Source organism: Pleurodeles waltl, chromosome 5, assembly GCF_031143425.1.
Source record: "Pleurodeles waltl isolate 20211129_DDA chromosome 5, aPleWal1.hap1.20221129, whole genome shotgun sequence".
NCBI lineage: Eukaryota > Metazoa > Chordata > Amphibia > Caudata > Salamandridae > Pleurodeles > Pleurodeles waltl.
In genome coordinates, this window is record NC_090444.1 from 277355079 (window position 1) to 277380547 (window position 25469).

The window sequence follows — 25469 nt, forward strand, 5'->3', positions numbered from 1 at the left end:
CATCTGGCCCTTAGTTACCACAGGGAATAAGGAGGGCTTAGCCCCTGTCGAGAATAATATTGCCACAGAGGATTGGATATCTCATTTTTCAGAACTATGCTGTCCATCATTGGAAGAAAGTGTTACTTCATTGGAGGAGAGGGATCCCTCTAAGGTCATTCCAAGGCAAACAATTGGTTGTATGAGGTACCCCACCATTTTACGTAGTAAAGTGTTGTTGACTATTACGAAAATTATCACCAATAAGGTACCAGGAATTGATAAGATCCCTGGCAATCTGTTTGTAGCAGAACGAGAGGTATGGGCTCCATATTTTGCTTTATTATTTACTGCCTTTACAAAAGATATGCCTGTTCCTGCCTCCTGGGCTGGAGCTGAAATTATTCCAATCTATAAAAAGGCATCTCCCCTAATGCCAACAAACTAAAGACCCATTAGTCTTAGAAGCATTAGACACAGAAAGTGTTTACTTGGGTCATTTTAGCAATACAGCATTAATGGATGGAGGATAAAAACATACTAACTCTTCTACAGGCATAATTTTGAGAATGCAATCCTACTGTTGATTAAGTATTTAGGCTACAGCTACTATTTGGAAGACTGTCACAATGGAGGGTGGAAGACTGTACGTGGTATTCATAGATCTGCATTCTGCTTTTGATCTGGCTGCTTGATGCACACTGTGGAAAGTGCTACACGCTATGGGGTGCTGGCAAATCTTTTGACAGGTATTGTAAGGCTCCATGATGAGACGTTTGCCCAAGTTAGATGTGGACAGCTGGGGGAAGTCACAACTCAATCTCCAGTAAGTTGTGGTGTTAGGCAGGGCTGTGTTCTTGCACCTACCCTTTTAACCCTGTACGTTAACAACCTAATTTCTCGTTTGAATATGTGGGTGTGAATGATGCCACAAGGTTAGCTAGCATAAATGTGCCAGCACTAATGTTTGCAGACGACACTCTCTTTCTGTCCAAGTTACCTATGAGGATTCAAAGGAATCTGAATGAGTTTAGATCTTTTTGTAGTCTGAGAGGGCTGGAAATCAATGCAGCCAAAACAAAGTACATGGTTTTTAACCCCTGTCGCACAACACATCCCAATCCCTCCTTGAATGGGGTTCCTTTTGAACGGGTTCACACCTTTGACTATCTTGGCATCACTCTGAATGAACAAATGGACTGGGCAGTACATATGTCTTAATGTAGGAGCAGGCTGGAGCAGCAGTTATGCCTCCCACTTAGTACCCCACTTCCCCCCATAAGGCTCGATGTGGGGGGCAGCCCAGTTTCTGAAGAGGGTTGGTGTGAAACCAATCCTGTACTGGAGAAGAGTGTGGGCTGCTCCTGAGCTGCACTCTCATCAACAGGGCCTAAAGGAAATTCTAGTCTTCCGGTGGGGGGGTAGGGGGTTGGGTAAACTTCACTCGATTACGTACAATACAGAGAGACCCAGAGGAAGACAGGGAACAAGACGCTATGGGCTGATCCAGAGGTGGAGGGGGAGGGCTTCTCTGCTTATTTCAAAAGCAATCCTTACCCATACGCGAATCCCAGGTTCCTTGACGGATTTTTTCCTCCAGTTCAACGACACCTTTAAAGGCGAACAGTTCTTACATAAACAAAATTCAACTAACGCAGGCGTGAAAGCTGTACATTTAATTCAAGTACGGGACCCTTCCATTCCGTTAGTTTACTGCCAGTTGGGGGGACTCGCAGGATGCTTAGGACATGCTTCTCTCAACGAACTATGCTGCCCTGAACAGTTAATTTGTGCTTGTCGTTTCCGGTGCAGAGCACCAGCACCTATTTTTGAGGGACGGCACTTATTTTCTGCCTTCAGCATTTACTGCGAGCAAAAGTCACATATGGGAAAGACGGAGGGAAAAAAAAGGAAAAAGCGTCACAATGGGAGAAAGCAGAAAGCTGCAAGAGTAAACTGGAGGAGCAGGGGGTGGCTTTAAATGGGTTGAAGAGGCCCGAGATAGCTTCAGGATAACGCTGACTCGGTATTCCGTGTTCGCACATTTAATAGCAGCACCCGCTTGTTTTAGAGGAAGGCTTTACACACCGGCACGTTTTCATTTGCAAATTAAGCACTGCATTTGACCCATAAAGTACACATACATTGTAACATGCATCCATTCACGGACGGCCCACCGCTGTAACATGAACTGTTCTAAGAGTTCTTGAACTTAGTCATTTTTATAATGCCATATTTTAATGTTTGTTTTAATTTTATGCATTACTGTATGTATTCAGATTATCTACATCCTTTAGAGCAAGCATAGACTGGCACATGTATTTGACAAACTTGCCCAAGGTTGACCCCCACCCACCACCCCCTCCCCGTTTTATCATCTGTTATCACTGTAATCCGAATCTCGACATTTTTACATCATCATGTTCTACGTAACATGTGTTCTGTTTTTAGTGCAGCCTAAATCAAAACATTGTTACAATGCTCTATTCTCTGTTTATTTTGATCTATATGTGTTTTGCACATATTTATATTTTAACTACGTCTTAGCTGAATATGATTTTGTTTGGTGTGTTCCGATTCTGATCTTTTTTTTGCAAACTGCCGGAATAAATAATTTTTGACCTTAAATTGTGAATGTGGAATTTTGCCTGGAGTTTATTTGAGGAAAAATACCACAGCTCATGTGAGAGCCTAAGTGGTTACTGCACCAAGGGCTTTCAAAGGGTTCACTTTTTGAGATTATCTACACTGCACAGCAATGTAGAGCCGAAAGTGAGTCTGAAATGGTTCTATTGATTCTCCTTCTATCACTTTGAAAATATTTTCCCACTGTAAAGACACATTAGTAATTCGATTATTTATTTATCGCAGGTGTTTTGTAATGCTTCACTGATGCTACCTACCTGATGTAATTATGCACATATCCAATCTTTCAACTAGCTACCTCACCCACAGTACAGTACAATACATTATAACATTACGGTTTACTTTTTTTTACCGTTTTCAACGTGTATATACACACCTGCCCCACTGGGACCATCTCTAAGACACTTACCTGTCACGGGAAGCTTGTGCAGACCCGTCAATAAAATGGATCATGCTGGTACCAAATGTGTGCTGTTGCAACCCCAAAGTAGCATACCATCATTTGAATGTGGGTTTGGCCAATCGTTTGCACCTGCACCATATTACAAAGGCGGAGAGCCAAAATACCCAGCAGGAGGTGCACTGACCGTGTGCCATATAAAGGTGGTGCACAGTCAGGGTGGGCCCTGAGGATGCGCATTGGGTTGGAGTGTACAGTGTCCAGGAGACCAGAGGGACGCGCTGAGAGGCAGGTGCAGTCTGTCACTAACCCACCAGATGTATTCCCACTTTTAAACTCAGGTCAGGTTCCACCTACAGTGCAAGGTGAGCGAGTGGCTTCACTGCTACACTGCCCACACTGCAGGTGCAAGTGTGCGCCTCCACTCAGAACAGTCCTTTCACTTTAACAGGCACACTGGTTCAGCAAGTTCACCAAACGCCACTGACATCTGGTCAACCTTTTACTTCTTTTGAAACAAGTGTACTGAAGTTTCACTCAAGGTTAAATAAAATAACTTTGCTTATTAAATAAAAAGAAACTGTGTAGAGGTGCATCTTTACATTGAACCTTAACAACTTTACCTCTAAAGAATTGTCATTAGTAGGTATCTTAAGTAAAAATTGCTGAAACGAAACAAAACTATGAGGATTCAACCTCATTTTGATATAATGGTGATAAAAGAACAATGTTTTAAGTGTATGAGGTACAGTTTTAAACTTTTGCTGTCCCAAAGAATCGGTGGTAAGCATGGGCGGCTCCTTCACAATGACGAAGGAGGGTCGCCCACTGGCTAAGAGCCAGAAGCTGAAAAATATAACTATATTTTTCTATTGTGATATTTTTCAGCTGCTGGCTCAGCCAGCATATGCAGTTAGGGGTGGGGAGGGGCTTGGCAATGGGAGGGGGGAGGAGGAGGAGTGGAGTGAGTGTACTAAGTGTACATGTCAGTTTCGAAGGAGGAACGAGTTGGCCAGCGGCAGTATTAACAGGTACGTTTTTTTTTTTTTATTATCATTTTATTTTCCCCCGTCCTCCCACCACCCGGCCCTCCTCTTGAAATTTGCAGTGGCTGCCACTGGTGGTGAGAGTTATATACACATAGCAATAAATGTCAGCCTAACAGCAGCCATGAGTAGCCAAAAGTCAGCTCAAGCACATAGCAGAACGTATCCAAAATTTCCTCTTCAACTTGTAAGGAAATAGTAGTTGACTACAAAAGAGTTACATGCTTTTTAAAGAACAACTCAAGCGTGACTAACATTCAATATCTTATAAGAACTATAATATTGTCTGAAAGAAGCATCTGTAGTGCAGCTGGAGCAGCTGTGCATTAAAACCAGCCCTCCCCAGGCAAACGCGCACCAGTTTTTCCATCAATCAGAATATAATACTTTTTGATAGGTTTATAAAACATATCCATTTGCTTGCACAACGACTGCAGCCATGCATGCAGGAGCTATGTTGTAACTGTACCAGCAGCAGCTAAAAGGCAGCTGCAAGCAAATGTCAGGCATTGCCAGAGCCAGGCTGTAAACACTCTAAATGCTGCATTACAATAACAGAGGACCAGTTAAATGTGATTAGCCTTGCCTGTAGGTAGGCGAGTGTTCCAAAATGATGATGTTGCCCGGCAACGGACTTGATATTACACCATCATTGCTATTCCTCTTTCTCATAGACTGGACATCACACCACAGTTACGCAATCTTTCCAGGAATTCATAAATCCCCACAAACGACCTTAGTTGCTGCTATTTTCCGACGTTTTAATGGGTAACTCAGCTCATCCGTCAAAAAACAAATGTTACAAGTCAGGTAGAAATGGTGTTGGCTTCCTTGTAATCTCTTTAAAGTCACTTGGAGAAAAGCAGATGGAACCACATTTAGGAAGTCTTCTCATGAGAGCAGAAAGGTACTGCCCCTCCAATATGTGCATTTCTTTAACTCTTTGTAGACTGTCAATATCTAAATATTCTTCTATTAAATGTGGATAATTATAGCTTACTTAGGGCCTGATTTAGAGTTTGGTGGAGGGGTTATTCCGTCACAACGGTGACGGATATCCCGTCTGCCGAAATATAAATCCCATAGGATAATATGGGATTTATATTTCGGTCGACGGGATATCCGTCACCGTTGTGATGGAGTAACTCCTCTGCAAAACTCCAAATCAGGCTCATAGTCAGAGATGTTCAAAACATTACTGCAATTTTAAACCATTGAAAAATATTATGTTACTGCTGTTTGTATAATGCGACAGTGGACTGTTCGCATGTTGCCTAATGGCTCTAGGTTGTCATACATGTGGGCAGAATTACAAAGTCCTTTACCTTGTAATTTAAATTTTTGCTATTACATGTTATAGTCCAGAATTCCTGTTGGAATTCCAGTCTGCACAAGTTTGAGATGGCCGGGGTTCCTGCATCCTGGCTTTACTGTCAGGAATTTTTGGCAGAAAAAAGCTTCTGTGCAACCTGGTTCCAGTCTCTGGCCCCTTATTGTCCCTGTACCAAGGCATGAGGGAAAAATGTAATGCCTACCAGATGAAGTCTTGCCTCCCCCTCACCCACCATCCTAGTCACTCTGTCCCATTACTTCAAAGGATTTCTGCAGACATTTACTGCGTGCTCATGGTAAATTCCTGCATGGAAAGATAATTCTGAGCAGAATCCCACCGTGTAAATATGGGCCACACAGTTATTTCCCATTCTGTGGGGATTAACAGTAAAGTGCAAGAAATGTATCAAAAGATACCATCCAGTATCAGAAATAACAGCCGTCCAGAATCTCCATATCTAATTCCACAATACACATAATCGGGTCCTGAAGGTCCACCAAGATTCACAAGAGGTGACCTTGTTGCCATGAATCCTGTTATTCAGTGTACTATTAAGCCATAAGAGTGTAATATGTAGCACAGTGTGACAGATTCTGTGATTTGCTAGGACCAAACCAGTTTTTCAGCCTCTGTCCATGCAAATGTTGGTAAATTCAACAAGTCACACTTTTCAGATCAAGTCGACTGAACACAGAGGAAAGAAAGTTGTCTGTGTTCCAGTGAACCATTATTTAGCAACCATTATCCATAAATGCAATTGCCACGGATGATACTATGTGTAAAACATAGCATCAATTACCCGTAGTGCCTCAATGAGTGTGTTTTTAATGTCAGTCAAATGAGCCACTCTGTGCCAGTGGGTGGATGCAAAACTCTAGCACTACTTCTGTACTTGTGGATTGCCCCAATTATTGATTTTCATAATTTGTCCACCATAATTATGCAGGAGTAAATCACATACACAATGCGCCAAGTGTCATTTTAGGGCCTTGGCTGCTGGGAAAGCTCTTCCCCAGCAACCAAGGCTAAAAATATCAAGAGGAAATCCATCTGGTGTCCCAACCAGAGGGATTTCCAGTGCCATGAGCGTGGACGGCTGGGAGATGTCCGACGCACATGAGCACTGTAGGTTCCGACGGCTCCCGGCCATTCAACCCATACAAGGGATTAATATTATGTAATTTTCTAAGCAACCAGTGGCCCCCTTAGTAGGCGTCACATACCCCAAGGCATCCCTGGAACACACGTAAAGAACCGCTGTTCTGAAGAATTTGAATTGCAAACTGAAAAGCGTCTTTAACTTTATTTTGTTTTGAGCAGTTATTTTTAAATATCTTTCATTGTGTTTGGCAGAGAATTCTAGAACAAACATCTGCCTTTTGGTTAGTCACCAATGGTGTCTATAGAGCACTTTATTTTACTGACCACACTTTGTTTACCGAGTGGGAGGCAAGGAACTACAAATGTGATCTGAGCGTTGAGCTAATCAGTAGTTTGGCCACAATTATCAATGAGCACATCGTTATCTGTATTGTTTATTATTTTAGTTGTTCTTGGATTGTTAATCTCCTCATCATAACTGCCTGATCTAAACATGGTATTCTAGAAGTTCATAACAAATTTCAATAGAATAGCAAATAGTAAAAGATGCAATAGATCCACAGTTAACATGTATATTCTCATGTCAAATACTATCCAAGGACCCCGCAACTTCTAACAGAGATGGGTTTTTAATTTGTTTAAGCTTACTCATATTGATAACAGGGTCGGGCTGGGATTGAAAATAGGCCCGGGCACTAAAATACCAGTGGCTCCCATTAGTGAACTGGAAAGCTAAAATAATGGCCAAGGTTTGCAAATTGGGGCAGTTTTGAATTAAAAACATACTGTATGTGTGTAATGTAAGGTATGGAAGACTGCCTGAGTTTGAGCTTGCTGCAGGCAAATCTTGTTTTAATACCAGGGAAATGAACACTAAAAACTGGCCCAGCAGACCATAAAACAGGCCCACAAACAGCCAAAAAACCTACCCGTGCCATCACCTATGATACCAGCCCATTAGGTACTGACTGCTTGCCCTGTATGCCAGTCTGACCCTGATTGATAGGGTACTTCAATAACTCCTATTGTTTATGAAGTGGCACATTTTCATAGAATTCACACCACGAGAAATAGTTCCTCTGTTTAGCCAGTGACCAGCAAATAGCTGTCCCTCCAAATTCACCTTTGAGTCAAACAACCTTTAAGTAGTTACAACATCAAAGGTCAATTTCCAAAACATAAACAAAGGTCAATAGTCAAGTTATTCAGCCACTTTATGCATAATTCATTATAGGGTTTGTGAGCTCCATCAGAGAATCTGTCCTTCCATGTAAAAATATCAACCTAATGGTCAAACTCTACTCATTGTCAATAGCTAATGGAGTTTTAATGTTAAGGACACAACCCAACTAGACTTAACAGAGATCTTCAACCTAATTATCTATAATGGAGGATTCATTTGTAGGGCCAAAATATCCATCAAAACATGGCCTTCTAATAAGTCTATTGGCATGTTTAAAGGGGGATAGCAAAATGTTTACACTACAAGTTAAAATTGATAAATTCAAACAGCATATCTATACCAAAGGTTGTAAGGCAAGGTAACCAACTCAGTGATTGAAACTCTGCAAAATACTACCAAACACCTTTAACGAATGCATTTTCACTTAAATCCATAACCCACAAGCAACAACCTATCAAACAGAATGCCTAAATATTTATAAGGAGTAATCTATTCCAATGGTAATCATCAACAAACCACTTCCACTGAAATATGCTTTTACCAAATATCACAGCCTGGATTTTCTCTCTGTTGATCTTAAGAATGTTAGCCTCAGAATAGCTAGCTCAAATATCAAGCATTGTCGGTGGCCCTTTGTGGTCTTGCTTTTAAGCAACAAATCAATGCCACAGAGTAATGCTTCCAACTGGAGATGAAACATATTGGAAGGGTAAGCCCCACATCCCAATGTGACAGAATTCAGATCACTCAAATTGATGTTGAAAAGGGTGAGAGCATGAAGAAATCATTTTTAACACATAACTGTGATAGAATCCTTTTCTTGTAGTCATAGCACACCATCTGATTAGGGGATTCAGGATTGGGTCCAAGTGTTTACATGTAAGTATGCCCATATGTTAACTATGGATGAAATCTAGGAAAGAAAATTGAACACAAGAAAATATGTATTAGGATGAACTACAGGGTAAGTAAGAAGGGCACTCTCACATGAAGAATCTCATATTCCAACTGACCACGTACCAGTGAAAACAATTTGTCTTATGTATGAGATTCCAAGATATACAATTTTGAGCTAGGCTTTACTACGCATCTTTCCCCTTATAAACAATAACAACAAAACAAAAAATGAAATATTACTGCAAAAGCGAGGATATATTAAATTATATGTTGGACAACTGTGTCCTGCTCAAATGCCAAAATGTAACCTGAAAGAAGATATGTCAGACAACTATATCCTGCTCAAATGCCAATTTAGCCTGAAAGAGAAAGATTAGACAGATTGACGTTTAACTATTCACATACATAATCTTTCAAATATCCAGGCTTCAATAACAATCTATCAGAGTTCCCCTAGAGCTACTTTCACCACAGCTATGCAGTAAAATAAGTGATTGAATCTCTCATATTCTCCATGACCTTCCAGGTCATGAAATGAAGTCTTTTGTGTTCAATTCCTCTCTCTTCCAAATACTTTTCCACACTTTTAGAAAGTATTTGCATATCATTGTCAATTAACAACTTCTTTGGGAATCATTCCCTTGAAAAGCTTGATCCCGGAATTTTATTATCTTGTTAGTGGTAACATCCAAAACAAATTCAAATTCATGTCACCTTGAAAACAAATCAATAAGTACAACCGAATAACTGAGTTCTTTATCTCCTTGTGTGGGCCCTATAATATCTAATCGTATTCCATCAAATGGTTGTTGAGGAAGATCCCTACAAACCATTGGAGTATGTGTTTTAATTTCCTTGTCCCTTAACTGACACAGCATGCAATTCCTTACAAACCTCTCTACCATACCCTAGTCACCAAAATTCAATTCAAAATTCTCTTCTTGATTTTAGGAATCCAAGATGACCCTCATATGCCACTTCTATCAATTTGGACTAAGAGAGTACATAGGTGTAGAAAGTTGGCTCTGTATGTACTATTTCAAAGTAAGAAATAGCATGCACAGAGTCCAAGGGTTCCCCTTAGAGGTAAGATAGTGGCAAAAAGAGATAATTCTAATGCTCTATTTTGTGGTAGTGTGGTCGAGCAGTAGGCTTATCAGAGGGTAGTGTTAAGCATGTGTTGTACACACACAGGCAATAAATGAGGAACACACACTCAGAGACAATTCCAGGCCAATAGGTTTTTGTATAGAAAAATATATTTTCTTAGTTTATTTTAAGAACCACAGGTTCAAGATTTACACACAATACTTTAAATGAAAGGTACTTCACTTAGGAACTTTAGGAACTTTGAATTAGCAAAATAGCATATACAGTTTTCACACAAATGACATATAGCTATTTTAAAACTAGACACAGTGCAATTTTCAACAGTTCCTGGGGGAGGTAAGTGTTTGTTAGTTTTGCAGGTAAGTAAACCACCTACGGGGTTCAAAGTTGGGTCCAAGGTAGCCCACCGTTGGGGGTTCAGGGCAACCCCAAAGTTACCACACCAGCAGCTCAGGGCTGGTCAGGTGCAGAGGTCAAAGTGGTGCCCAAAATGCATAGGCTTCAATGGAGAAGGGGGGTGCCCCGGTTCCAGACTGCCAGCAGGTAAGTACCCGCGTCTTCGGAGGGTAGACCAGGGGGGTTTTGTAGGGCACCGGGGGGGACACAAGTCAGCACAAAAAGTACACCCTCAGCGGCACGGGGGTGGCCGGGTGCAGCATGCAAACAGGCGTCCGGTTCGCAATAGGTTTCAATGGGAGACCAAGGGGTCTCTTCAGTGATGCAGGCAGGCAAGGGGGGGGGCTCCTCGGCAAGGGAGAGGGCCACCTGGGGGTCGCTCCTGCACTGGAGGTCGGATCCTTCAGGTCCTGGGGGCTGCGGATGCAGTGCCTTTACCAGGTGTCGGGTCTTTGAAGCAGGCAGTCGCAGTCAGGGGGAGCCTCGGGATTCCCTCTGCAGGCGTCGCTGTGGGGGCTCAGGGGGGTCAACTCTGGCCACTCACGGTCTCGTAGTCGCCGGGGAGTCCTCCCTGTGGTGTTGGTTCTCCACAAGTCGAGCCGGGGACGTCGGGTGCAGAGTGCAAAATCTCACGCTTCCGGCGGGAAACGTGTGTTGTTTCAAAGTTGCTTCTTTGTTGCAAAGTTGCAGTCTTTGTGGAACAGAGCCGCTGTCCTCGGGAGTTCTTGGTCCTTCTACATGCAGGGCAGTCCTCTGAGGCTTCAGAGGTCGCTGGTGCCTGTGGAACGCGTCGCTGGAGCAGTGTCTTTAGAAGTGGGGAGACAGGCCGGTAGAGCTGGGGCCAAAGCAGTTGGTGTCTCTGTCTTCTCTGCAGGGTTTTTCAGCTCAGCAGTCCTTCTTCGTCTTAGGTTGCAGGAATCTATCTTGCTGTGTTCTGGGAGCCCCTAAATACTAAATTTAGGGGTGTGTTTAGGTCTGGGGGTTAGTAGCCAATGGCTACTAGCCCTGAGGGTGGCTACACCCTCTTTGTGCCTCCTCCCTGAGGGGAGGGGGGCACATTCCTATCCCTATTGGGGGAATCCCCATCTGCAAGATGGAGGATTTCTAAAAGTCAGAGTCACCTCAGCTCATGACACCTTAGGGGCTGTCCTGACTGGCCAGTGACGACTCCTTGTTTTTCTCATTATCTCCTCCAGCCTTGCCGCCAAAAGTGGGGCCGTGGCCAGAGGGGGCGGGCAACTCCACTAGCTGGAGTGCCCTGGGGCGCTGTAACAAAGGGGGTGAGCCTTTGAGGCTCACCGCCAAGTGTTACAGTTCCTGCAGGGGGAGGTGAGAAGCACCTCCACCCAGTACAGGCTTTGTTACTAGCCACAGAGTGACAAAGGCACTCTCCCCATGTGGACAGCAACATGTCTGGTGTGTGGCAGGCTGCTAAAACTAGTCAGCCTACATTGGTAGTCGGTTAAGGTTTCAGGGGGCACCTCTAAGGTGCCCTCTGGGGTGTATGTTACAATAAAATGTACACTGGCATCAGTGTGCATTTATTGTGCTGAGAAGTTTGATACCAAACTTCACAGTTTTCAGTGTAGCCATTATGGTGCTGTGGAGTTCGTGCATGACAGACTCCCAGACCATATACTCTTATGGCTACCTTGCACTTACAATGTCTAAGGTTTTGCTTAGACACTGTAGGGGCATAGTGCTCATGCACTTATGCCCTCACCTATGGTATAGTGCACCCTGCCTTAGGGCTGTAAGGCCTGCTAGAGGGGTGACTTATCTATACCTGTAGGCAGTGTGAGGTTGGCATGGCACCCTGAGGGGAGTGCCATGTCGACTTAGTCTTTTTATCCCCACCAGCACACACAAGCTGGCAAGCAGTGTGTCTTTGCTGAGTGAGGGGTCCCCAGGGTGGCATAAGATATGCTGCAGCCCTTAGAGACCTTCCCTGGCATCAGGGCCCTTGGTACCAGAGGTACCAGTTACAAGGGACTTACCTGGATGCCATTGTGTGCCAATTGTGGAAACAAAAGTACAGGTTAGGGAAAGAACACTGGTGCTGGGGCCTGATTAGCAGGCCTCAGCACACTTTCAAATCATAACTTGGCATCAGCAAAGGCAAAAAGTCAGGGGGTAACCATGCCAAGGAGGCATTTCCTTACACAACCCCCCCCCCCCCCAAACGAAAGAGGATGAGACTAACCTTTCCAAAGAGAGTCTTCATTTTCTAAGTGGAAGAACCTGGAAAGGCCATCTGCATTGGCATGGGCAGTCCCAGGTCTGTGTTCCACTATAAAGTCCATTCCCTGTAGGGAGATGGACCACCTCAACAGTTTGGGATTTTCACCTTTCGTTTGCATTAGCCACCTGAGAGGTCTGTGGTCAGTCTGAACTACAAAGTGAGTACCAAAGAGGTATGGTCTCAGCTTCTTCAGGGACCAAACCACAGCAAAGGCCTCCCTCTCAATGGCACTCCAACGCTGCTCCCTGGGGAGTAACCTCCTGCTAAAGAAAGTAACAGGCTGGTCAAGGCCATCATCATTTGTTTGGGACAAAACTGCCCCTATCCCATGTTCAGAGGCATCAGTCTGCACAATGAACTGCTTGGAGTAATCTGGAGCTTTGAGAACTGGTGCTGTGCACATTGCTTGTTTCAGGGTGTCAAAGGCCTGTTGGCATTTTACAGTCCAGTTTACCTTCTTGGGCATTTTCTTGGAGGTAAGTTCTGTGAGGGGGGTCACTATAGATCCATATCCCTTCACAAACCTCCTGTAGTACCCAGTCAAGCCAAGGAATGCCCTGACTTGAGTCTGGGATTTTGGAGCTGCCGAGTCCGGAATAGTCTGGATCTTGGGCTGGAGTGGCTGAACTTGGCCTCCACCTACAAGGTGTCCCAAGTAAACCACAGTTCCCTGCCCTATCTGACATTTGGATGCCTTGATAGAGAGGCCTGCTGCTTGCAGGGCCTTCAAAACCTTCTTCAGGTGGACCAGGTGATCCTGCCAGCTGGAGCTAAAGACAGCAATATCGTCAAGATAAGCTGCACTAAAGGACTCCAAGCCAGCAAGGACTTGATTCACCAACCTTTGGAAGGTGGCAGGGGCATTCTTTGAACCAAAAGGCATAACAGTAAACTGATAATGCCCATCAGGTGTGGAGAATGCTGTCTTCTCTTTTGCTCCTGGTGCCATTTTGATTTGCCAGTACCCTGCTGTCAAGTCAAAGGTACTTAAGTATCTGGCAGCACCTAGTTTGTCTATCAATTCATCTGCCCTTGGAATGGGATGGGCATCTGTCTTGGTGACAGAATTAAGTCCTCTGTAGTCCACACAAAACCTCATCTCTCTCTTTCCATCTTTGTTGTGAGGTTTGGGGACTAAGACCACTGGGCTAGCCCAGGGGCTGTCAGAGTGCTCAATGACTCCCAATTCCAGCATCTTGTGGACTTCCACCTTGATGCTTTCCTTAACTTGGTCAGACTGTCTGAAAATTTTGTTTTTGACAGGCATGCTGTCTCCTGTGTCCACATCATGGGTACACAGGTGTGTCTGACCAGGGGTTAGGGAAAAGAGCTCAGCAAACTGTTGCAGGACCTTCCTACAGTCAGATTGCTGTTGGCCAGAGAGGGTGTCTGAGTAAATCACTCCATCAACTGAACCATCTTTTGGGTCTGTGGAGAGGAGATCAGGGAGAGGTTCACTCTCAGCTTCCTGGTCCTCATCTGTTACCATCAACAGATTCACATCTGCCCTGTCATGGAAGAGTTTAAGGCGGTTCACATGGATCACCCTTTTGGGGGTCCTGCTAGTGCCTAGGTCCACCAGGTAGGTGACCTGACTGTTCTTCTCTAGCACTGGGTAACGGCCACTCCATCTGTCCTGAAGTGCCCTGGGAGCCACAGGCTCCAGAAACCAGACTTTCTGCCCTGGCTGAAATTCAACCATAGCAGCCTTTTGGTCATACCAAAACTTTTGGAGCTGTTGGCTGGCCTCAAGGTTTTTACTTGCCTTTTCCATATACTCTGCCATCCTTGAACGTATGCCTAGTACATAGTCCACTATATCTTGTTTAGGCTCATGAAGCGGTCTCTCCCAGCCTTCTTTCACAAGAGCTAGTGGTCCCCTTACAGGATGGCCAAACAGAAGTTCAAAGGGGGGAAACCCTACTCCCTTCAGAGGCACCTCTCTGTAGGCGAAAAGCAGACATGGCAAGAGGACATCCCATCTCCTTTTGAGTTTTTCAGGGAGCCCCATGATCATGCCTTTCAATGTCTTGTTAAACCTTTCAACAAGAACATTGGTTTGTGGATGGTATGGTGAATGTGTAAGTCACCCCACACTCATTCCACATATGTTTCAGGTATGCTGACATAAAGTTGGTACCTCTGTCAGACACCACCTCCTTAGGAAAACCCACTCTGGTAAAAATACCAATGAGTGCTTTGGCTACTGCAGGGGTAGTAGTCGACCTAAGGGGAATTGCTTCAGGGTATCTAGTAGCATGATTCACTACTACTAGTATGTATTGGTTCCATGAGGCTGTGGGAGGTTCAAGAGGACCCACTATGTCCACACCCACTCTTTCAAAGGGGACCCCCACCACTGGAAGTGGAATGAGGGGGGCCTTTGGGTGTCCACCTGTCTTACCACTGGCTTGACAGGTGGCACAGGAGACACAAAACTCCCTGACCTTCTGGGACATGTTGGGCCAATAGAAGTGGTTGACTAATCTCTCCCACGTCTTGGTCTGTCCCAAATGCCCAGCAAGAGGAATACCATGAGCTAAGGTCAGAATGAACTCCCTAAACTCCTGAGGCACTACCACTCTCCTAGTGGCACCAGGTTTGGGATCTCTTGCCTCCGTGTAAAGGAGTCCATCTTCCCAATAGACTCTATGTGTTCCTGTTATTTTTCCTTTGGACTCTTCAGCAGCTTGCTGCCTAAGGCCTTCAAGAGAGGGACAGGTTTCTTGCCCCTTACACAACTGCTCCCTTGAGGGTCCCCCTGGGCCAAGGAGCTCAACCTGATAAGGTTCTAGCTCCAGGGGCTCAGTTCCCTCAGAGGGCAGAACTTCTTCCTGAGAAGAGAGGTTCTCTTTTTCTTGTTGTGTTGAAACTGGTTCCCCAGTTTTCTTTCCTTTTCTCTTGGAGGGTTGGGCCCTTTTTCCAGGCTCCAACACCACTTTTTCACCCTGAGCCTTGCACTGTGCCCTTGTCTTGACACACAACAGTTCAGGGATACCCAGCATGGCTGCATGGGTTTTGAGTTCTACCTCAGCCCATGCTGAGGAATCCAGGTCATTTCCAAGCAAACAGTCTACAGGGATATTTGAGGAGACCACCACCTGTTTCAGGCCATTGACCCCTCCCCACTCTAAAGTTACCATAGCCATGGGATGTACTTTAGTCTGATTGTCAGCGTTGGTGACCTGATAAGTTTGTCCAGACAGGTATTGACCAGGGGAAACCAGTTTCTCTGTCACCATGGTGACACTGGCACCTGTATCCCTCAGGCCTTCTACACTTGTCCCATTAATTAAGAGCTGTTGCCTGTATTTTTGCATATTAGGGGGCCAGGCAGCCAGTGTGGCTAAATCTACCCCACCCTCAGAGACTAATGTAGCTTCAGTGTGAACCCTGATTTGCTCTGGGCACACTGTTGATCCCACTTGGAGACTGGCCATTCCAGTGTTAACTGGAGTAGAGTTAGAAGTGGAACCTTTCTTGGGACAGGCCTTGTCTCCAGTTTGGTGTCCTGGCTGATTACAGCTACGACACCAGGCCTTTTTGGGATCAAAGTTTTTACCCTTGTACCCAAAATTGGATTGTGAAGAGGCTCTGGGCCCTCCCTCCTGAGCAGGTTTTTGGGGCCCTATAGAAGACTCTTTACTTTTTCCCTTGGATGTCTCAACACTCTTCCCCTGGGGAGTCTTTGTGACCCCTTTCTTTTGGTCAAACCCTGTGGAAGTCTTGGTCACCCTAGTCTTGACCCAATGGTCCGCCTTCTTTCCCAATTCTTGGGGAGAAATTGGTCCTAGGTCTACCAGATGCTGATGCAGTTTATCATTGAAACAATTACTTAACAGGTGTTCTTTCACAAATAAATTGTACAGCCCATCATAATCATTTACACCACTGCCTTGAATCCAACCATCCAGTGTTTTCACTGAGTAGGCAACAAAATCAACCCAGGTCTGGCTCGAGGATTTTTGAGCCCCCCTGAACCTAACTCTATACTCCTCAGTGGAGAATCCAAAGCCCTAAATCAGGGTAGCCTTCATGAGGTCATAGGATTCTGCATCTTTTCCAGAGAGTGTGAGGAGTCTATCCCTACACTTTCCAGTGAACATTTCCCAAAGGAGAGCACCACAGTGAGATCTGTTTACTTTTCTGGTTGCACAAGCCCTCTCAAACGCTGTGAACCATTTGGTGATGTCATCACCATCTTTATATTTAGTTACAATCCCTTTAGGGATTCTCAGCATGTCAGGAGAATCTCTGACCCTATCTATGTTGCTGCCACCATTGATGGAACCAAAACCCATCTCTTGTCTTTCCCTTTCTATGGCTAGGAGCTGTCTCTCTAAAGCCAATCTTTTGACCATCCTGGCTAACAGTAGGTCATCTTCGCTGAGGCTATCCTCAGTGATCCCAGAGGTGCTGGACTCTCCTGTGAGAGAAACAACATCTCTGACTATCACATTTGGAGTCAGGGTTTGAGGAGCCCTGGCCTCCCTAACTAGGACTGGAGGTGGGAATTCCTCCACTTCACTAGCTTCCCCCTCTGGGAGGTCATCCTCAGAGGGGTTGTTCTTGGCAAAGTCTCCCAAAAGCTCCTGGAGCTGTACTTTGGTAGGGTTTGAACCAGTTCTAATCTTTTTGGTTTTGCAGAGAGACCTTAACTCTGACATCCTAAGATTCAGGTAAGGGGTGATGTCGAGTTCCATCACATTCTCTTCTGCATTAGACATTATGTTTCTAAAAGTTGGAATACTTTTTAAGAATCTAAACTATCTCTAGAACTTAATTCAAACTTTTACAAAACTTTTAAACTCTAAAAGAAATGCTAACAGGGACTAACACAAGGCCCTAGAAGGACTTTTTAAAATTTAGAAAAATAGCTCAAATTTCAAAAATCAGTTTTTAATGACAATTTTTGGAATTTAGTCGTGTGATCAGGTATTGGTTGAGTAGTCCAGCAAATGCAGTCTTTTACCCCACCGCTGATCCACCAATGTAGGAAGTTGGCTCTGTATGTACTATTTCAAAGTAAGAAATAGCATGCACAGAGTCCAAGGGTTCCCCTTAGAGGTAAGATAGTGGCAAAAAGAGATAATTCTAATGCTCTATTTTGTGGTAGTGTGGTCGAGCAGTAGGCCTATCAGAGGGTAGTGTTAAGCATTTGTTGTACACAGACAGGCAATAAATGAGGAACACACACTCAGAGACAATTCCAGGCCAATAGGTTTTTGTATAAAAAAATATATTTTCTTAGTTTATTTTAAGAACCACAGGTTCAAGATTTACAAACAATACTTTAAATGAAAGGTACTTCACTTAGGAACTTTAGGAACTTTGAATTAGCAAAATAGCATATACAGTTTTCACACAAATGCCATATAGCTATTTTAAAACTAGACAGTGCAATTTTCAACAGTTCCTGGGGGAGGTAAGTGTTTGTTAGTTTTGCAGGTAAGTAAACCACCTACGGGGTTCAAAGTTGGGTCCAAGGTAGCCCACCGTTGGGGGTTCAGGGCAACCCCAAAGTTACCACACCAGAAGCTCAGGGCCGGTCAGGTGCAGAAGTCAAAGTGGTGCCCAAAACGCATAGGCTTCAATGGAGAAGGGGGGTGCCCCGGTTCCAATCTGCCAGCAGGTAAGTCCCGCGTCTTCGGAGGGCAGACCAGGGGGGTTTTGTAGGGCACCGGGGGGGACACAAGTCAGCACAAAAAGTACACCCTCAGCGGCACGGGGGCGGCCGGGTGCAGCGTGCAAACAGGCGTCGGGTTCGCAATAGGTTTCAATGAGAGACCAAGGGGTCTCTTCAGCGATGTAGGCAGGCAAGGGGGGGGCTCCCCGGGGTAGCCACCGCCTGGGCAAGGGAGAGGGCCACCTGGGGGTCACTCCTGCACTGGAGGTCGTATCCTTCAGGTCCTGGGGCTGCGGATGCAGTGCCTTTACCAGGTGTCGGGTCTTTGAAGCAGGCAGTCACGGTCAGGGGAGCCTAGGGATTCCCTCTGCAAGTGTCGCTGTGGGGGCTCAGGGGGGTCAACTCTGGCTACTCACGGTCTCGTAGTCGCCGGGGAGTCCTCCCTGTGGTGTTGGTTCTCCACAAGTCGAGCCGGGGGCGTCGGGTGCAGAGTGCAAAGTCTCACGCTTCCGGCGGGAAACGTGTGTTGTTTCAAAGTTGCTTCTTTGTTGCAAAGTTGCAGTCTTTGTGGAACAGAGCCGCTGTCCTCAGGAGTTCTTGGTCCTTCTAGATGCAGGGCAGTCCTCTGAGGCTTCAGAGGTCGCTGGTCCCTGTGGAACGCGTCACTGGAGCAGTGTCTTTAGAAGTGGGGAGACAGGCCGGTAGAGCTGGGGCCAAAGCAGTTGGTGTCTCCGTCTTCTCTGCAGGGTTTTTCAGCTCAGCAGTCCTTCTTCGTCTTAGGTTGCAGGAATCTATCTTGCTGTGTTCTGGGAGCCCCTAAATACTAAATTTAGGGGGGTGTTTAGGTCTAGGGGGTTAGTAGCCAATGGCTACCAGCCCTGAGGGTGGCTACACCCTCTTTGTGCCTCCTCCCTGAGTGGAGGGGGGCACATTCCTATCCCTATTGGGGGAATCCTCCATCTGCAAGATGGAGGATTTCTAAAAGTCAGAGTCACCTCAGCTCAGGACACCTTAGGGGCTGTCCTGACTGGCCAGTGACTCCTCCTTGTTTTTCTCATTATCTCCTCCGGCCTTGCTGCCAAAAGTGGGGCCGTGGCCGGAGGGGGCGGGCAACTCCACTAGCTGGAGTGCCCTGGGGCGCTGTAACAAAGGGGGTGAGCCTTTGAGGCTCACCGCCAAGTGTTACAGTTCCTGCAGGGGAACTTCCTGGTCCTCATCTGTTACCAGAGGTACCAGTTACAAGGGACTTACCTGGATGCCAGGGTGTGCCAATTCTGGAAACAAAAGTACAGGTTAGGGAAAGAACACTGGTGCTGGGGCCTGATTAGCAGGCCTCAGCACACTTTCAAATCATAACTTGGCATCAGCAAAGGCAAAAGGTCAGGGGGTAACCATGCCAAGGAGGCATTTCCTTACAATAGGGATTACTCTTGTTCCTCTGAACATTAAACCATCCTTTTCAGCTAACTTGTCCTCAACCTAGAGTTAATGTAGATATGTCTCTTTCAAACATTTGTTCCCTGGCCAACCATCTTCTATCAATTCACACACCTATTAATGCATCATCATTTGTCACTTCCAACAACCATTCTTCTTGAGTGATGCAGCCTACAGTGACCTCACAAATGTTTACATCATTCCACCACTCATCTTCTTTCAATATATTTAGTTTGATGTTACCGAATCTGCTCGAACAATCCACAGTTACATTTTTTATACCTCCTAAATACATAATTTTGAATTCCTATTCCTCCAAAGATACAATCTATTTTGTGATCCTTGCAAAAACACTGTCTAGTTCTTTTTTATTGAAATTTTCCCATAGCAGCCTGTGATCAGTTACTACATTAAATCTTCTTCCCACCAAGAGCTTCCTCGTTTCCACAGCCAAAAAGTTTGTCTCATTGTCTCTTAATGCTCTTGATGCAAATGCTATGGTGTTACCTTCATGTATAATTGTCCCTAGACCCTTTTCACTAGCATCCATTTTAATTTTAATTATGCATAACTTGTTATTGTCAAAGGCTTGTAAACAAGGATCATTTAATAATTCACCATTTATAGAGACAAACTCATGTTCACATTCATTATTCCAGTCATGCACCTCATTTTTAAGAAAACGTTCTCATAGCATATGTCTTGCTTGAGAGTAGTTTTTGATAAAACTGCTGTAAAAAATGACACAAACTCTTACTTCCTTGTTGGATTCCTCAACTCCACTATGCTGCTTATTAAATTCTCATTTGGCCTTATCCCATCCTGAGTTATCAAGTAACCTAAATTATCAATTTCGGACTCACAAAATGAACATTTCTTGGCTTTTAAAGTAACATCACTACTTTGCAAAATGCTAAGAAAAAATTAATATGCCATCTTGGAAGTATGGTAGTCTTTTAAAACCACACATGACTCTGAAAAACTGACTTTGCCGTTATTAACCCATAGGACATTGCAATGAATCTAAATGTACCAAACGGATAATAATAGCTGTAAGATCATTAGAATCCTGACATAATTTTCTTTGATGATATGGTGATGTTAGATCGTGTTTACTATATGCTCTTTAAGTTCAAAAACTATTTCAACAATTTTAGGCAAGGGATAATTGTCCTGTACTACGCTTTTGTTTAGGCTTCTGAAGCCTATATGCAGGGATGGCTCTCACCTTCTGATTTGTTTGCTATAGTGACAGGGGCTAACCACTCTGTGACCTCAACAGGTTCTATGACTCTCTAATCGAGCAATCTTTTAATCTCAAGTTTGACCTTCTCTTTCATAAATACAGGTGTGTTCCTTATTTTATGTATAATGCATTTTTTTAATTGATTTCATGGGCATATCACTGTAAACAACCCAGAGATTCTTCAAAAATGCTTAGAAATTCTTGAATGTTTACCTCATTACGTTATATTTGTGGGATTGTGTTGGTTTTTAAAATGAGTCCCAAAAGTTTCTGATGGCGCCAACTCAACAATCAATCATCTTTTACTGCCACATAGATCCAAGATTTAATCATTCTGTCTTTAGCTGACATTTTGAAATCAAAGTATCCTTTTAGACTGATGGGCTTCCCACAATTGACTACCAGAAACATACCAGCTTTTGTCAATTCTATTCCTCTACATTTTTCTTTGAAGAGGTTCCATAGAAATTGTTAGACCTTTCAGCCTTAGGGTGGTCTTTCCCTAAAGTTTTATGTTTACTTCCCTCTGTTTGTGAAAATCGTTTTTGTTAGCTTTAGGAGTCTGTGTACTTTACTACTGCTAACCGTGCTAACATGCTTGTGCTCACTTCTTAAAACACGGTAAAATTGACAACGCTGATTGGCACATTTAATTTACTTATAAGTCCCTAGTAAAGTGGTACACCAAATACCAAGTGCCTATAATTTAAATGCTACTGTCACGTAGGTTCTCATTAAGGTAATGAGGTGACTGGATTTGGGTGGTTAGATCGCTTAGATAGTGGGTGCTGAGTACAAATCCACACATGGTGACACCTGTCGGCCTAATCTGGGGTTTCCGGCTAACTAGCAGCGTCTCATCTCTGACGAGATGATTGTGGCAACCGAGCTCATGGTAAGATAGACTCCCCAGGGAATCGTTGTACATCAGATCGCATCCCATTGTCTCAGTTACCAAGATCTCACTCAGGCAAAGACAACAGAGGCAGAATATATTTAAATAAGCATTTGTTAAAATATCTGCATCTTAGATAAAAGCAGGTGCATAGCAATAATGAATATAATGAAAGACAAAAGGAGCAACATGTGACTAAAAATGTAAAACACAAGAACAGTCCTACCATGCTGTCTAAAGAGGGGTGTGGATTAATAGCCCCTCACCTACGCTAAGTATGAGCACAACATACTGAGCCTAATCTGCCCTTTGGGTTTCCCCTTGGGAGAACATCACCCCTCATACCTGAAGAAGAGGCCTGAGGTCTAAAGAGACACCGTCTACATCCAGTTCAGGGCTCGGCTGTCTAAGCAAGTAGCTGTACCGAAGCCTGCAGCAATCAGCATACAATCACGGTCATCTGGCTGGAATCTCCCTCTAACATGTCTGGGACTAAGGGGTGTTTTATAATAAGCCAACTGACATTCTAAGAAATGGTCCCCACGTATGAGTGAGTTGTTTTCTGTGAATAAAGGACATACAGCAGACCACGTTTGTCGGCAACCCTATTTGGCTGCAGCCTTGGTGAAAGCACAAAGTGAACTACATGTCGTACTAAGAACACAATGCTTTCCTAAGCGAAAGGACAATAAGGAAGAGAGAAATAAAACCGCACCGCGAATGAAGCTATTGCTAGAAAAACAAAGCAATGCCGTGTAAAATGTATTGGGGTGAAAGTGCACAGTGGCAGGCCTAGTTAGCTAAAACAACGTGTCTGAAACCTAACTAAAAGTGCTGTACAACACCCTCCCCTTGCCGGTCAAAGGTGGTTCAAAGCTAATGCTGAAATAAGGTCTACAAGACCCTAACAACCAAGGCATTAATTATGACAGGTTCAGTGAACACACGCCATATGAAAGGACAATTTTTAATACCATAACATGGCACTGGGAACCAAATTTCAAAAGTCAAAGTCAGTTTGGACATCGCCAATTAAATCCAGGACAATGGAAGCCAGGAGAAGGTCAACTTCGGCAGGTGACAAAATATCCAACTCATGTCCAGGGAAGACCACAGAGGACTCGTGTTTCAGAGCCTGAGCCTCAGTCGAGGCAGCAGCATTCTGTGTCATGCCCACTGCAGAGTTAAGAATCGCTGAATCCACAAAGGACAACTCATACCCGGTGAGCCCTCATTGAGAACATCAACAGATCAAAGCTGCGTAGAAAGACAGACTTCCAGTGCACTTTCAATGAAAGTTTAAACACATAAGGTATTTGAATGATCTCTGTAGGACACTTTATGTCGAATAAGACTTTATCCCATACAGTCCTATCGGGAATTGGCACTGCTGTAATGTTCACTAGGGACAAGTCTGCGTATTTATGTGAAGAAAAATACCTCATCCACCAGTTCAACTGTAGAGCGATCAGGAAGGTAATGACCATGCATCAGAAAAAAGAAAACAATGACAAACCCAATCCAAAGAAGAAAAGCAACCACAGTCAGCGATAACCATAAATAGTTCCAAGGACGAGTGAAATAGTTAATTTTTAGCCAATGTATTAGCTTACATGCTCTTGATAGTTTAGGCACATATGAAGCGGATGGGTCCGAAGAAAAGTCGTCAACATTGACAAAGTAATCATTATCTGTACAAACAAATGCTGGAGGTGTATTCGGAGGAGGAGAAACTGCTGAAGATTCCCTCAGTGGTGTGTAGTATGTTACAACATCCGTTTGTGTTGAAATTGTAGAAGGCTGCTCTATATCAGTAGGACTCAATGAAGTAGTAGTTGTCAGTGAAACCAAAGAAAGCTCATTTTCCACCCTTCCCAAGCTCAGAGACGTATCAGTGTTGCTGTTGAAAACTTGCAAAGGAACATCCTGGTCTGTAGTGGGAGGGATTTGGGCACTACTCAAGCGTCCTCTAGGTCTGCTGTGCAGGATCGGCCAGATGGTGTAGCTTGACATTGTCAATGGAGACAAAGCGATTCTCTTTGGTACCAGGCAGAGGTGGTAGTATAAAAGTTCTGGTCCAGTGTATACCCAGGACTGGGTCCGGTGCACAATAATAAGGACCAAACTCCTTTTTCACAGCAATCTTTTCACGTACTAGATCCACCAGCTTGGGAATCCAGCCGGTAGATGTTAGTGGTACATCCCTAATTCCAGAGGAGGCAGCACTGGCAAATGCGTTGTCATCACGGAATAGTTGTAACTCCTGCAAGACATCGAAACATTCATTAATGTCAATGGCATATCTTCCGCCTCCATGCCAGGACCATCAAGATCTGGAACATACATTCGAGTTCCAAACAGGCACTCGTATGAAGTACACCCCACCATGGACCTTCTAGGCAGATTATTAAATGCTCTCTGAAGTCCATACAGGTGTGTGAGACAACTACAACCCATGCCTAATACTCTTGCTGTTAAGGATTGCTTTAGATCACGGTTTCGTCGTTCCATGACACTATTTCCCTTAGGATGAAATGGAGACGAGTAATGCATTTGGACCCCTAATGAAGACATGGTATCCCTGTAAGCCCTTGGGGCAAAAGCAGGGCCCCGGTCTGAATGGAAAGCCGCATTAGTATATGTACCGACAAAGACTTGCAAATCTTTAATAACAGTTTAAGCGTCAGCCGAGCGTTGTGGCCAGACCCATAGAAATCTCCAGCATGAGTCTACAGCGACTAGAATGTATTTGTATGCACTGTCTGGTGTCAGGGGACCACAGTGGTCCAAGTACACACATTGTAAAGGTCTGTTGGAAATCAAGAGAGGTGTCTGTGATGGACGCTTAACGCTGGAGCCTTTTATTTGTTGGCAGATGTCACAGCAAAGTACATACTGGTTGGCCTGTTTATAAAGACCTGGCCACCAATTGCGTCATTGCAACATTGAAATTGTAGCTGCCACACCAGCATGTGCAGATGCAACTCCCTCATGCACTGCTTTTACTAACTCTGGTCTTAAGTCTTTGGGAATCCCTCAGACCCCCACGCCTGGAATCTTTACTTCTGCATCAAACATGCTTCCAATCTGGTAGGACTATTTAGTGGGATAGGCTTTGGGCATAGGTTTGCCCTCAGCCGTCGCCCCAATTGCTGCTAATGTGTTATCATCCACTCTTGTTTTAGAGTGTCTTCCTGCTGCTACAGAAGCCATTGCTACTGCCAACTTTGCTGCTTCATCAGCCAAAGTGTTGCCTTCAACGTGTATTCCAACATGTTGGTGTCCTAGTGGACATGGACATTTGGTAGTTTTCCTTCAGATCCGCTACTTTCCCCCACAGAATTCTGTGTTTTATGGTATTACCTTTTGAATCTCTGAACCCATTTTGTCGCCAGTAATGCAAGTATTCATTAAAGGAGTGGACACAGTAGTACGAATCACAGAAAATTCGAATCATCTGGTCTGGATCCGTATGTTCCAGTGCCATCACCAAAGCCCTAAGCTCTGCAAATTGTGCTGTACAATCCCCTAGAGTCTGTGTGTAAGGTTTTTCTGGATGGAACTTGCCATCCTTCATATATCCACTCACGACTGCACAAGCAGCTGAGTATTGGTGTTTGTTACCTATAGCAGGTTGTGCTGTACCATTGGTGTACAAGATTGTTTTGTATTGTTCAATCGGTAGTGAATTTGCTGGAACAGGATATTCAAGTTCGTATTGTAGGAATTCTTGGGTCTGTAATCAACATCAGTGGCCATCAGAGACTTTGACCATTGTATCCAATGTGGACGTAATGCTTTAGCGTTCAAGACGCTTGCTTCGGTGACAGACTCAAGGGCTGGGACCGGGGATACGACAATAATACATTTCACTTGGGGCAGAGGTCTCTCTTTAAGTACCGCCATCTGAACAGCAGTGAGAATTTATTCAG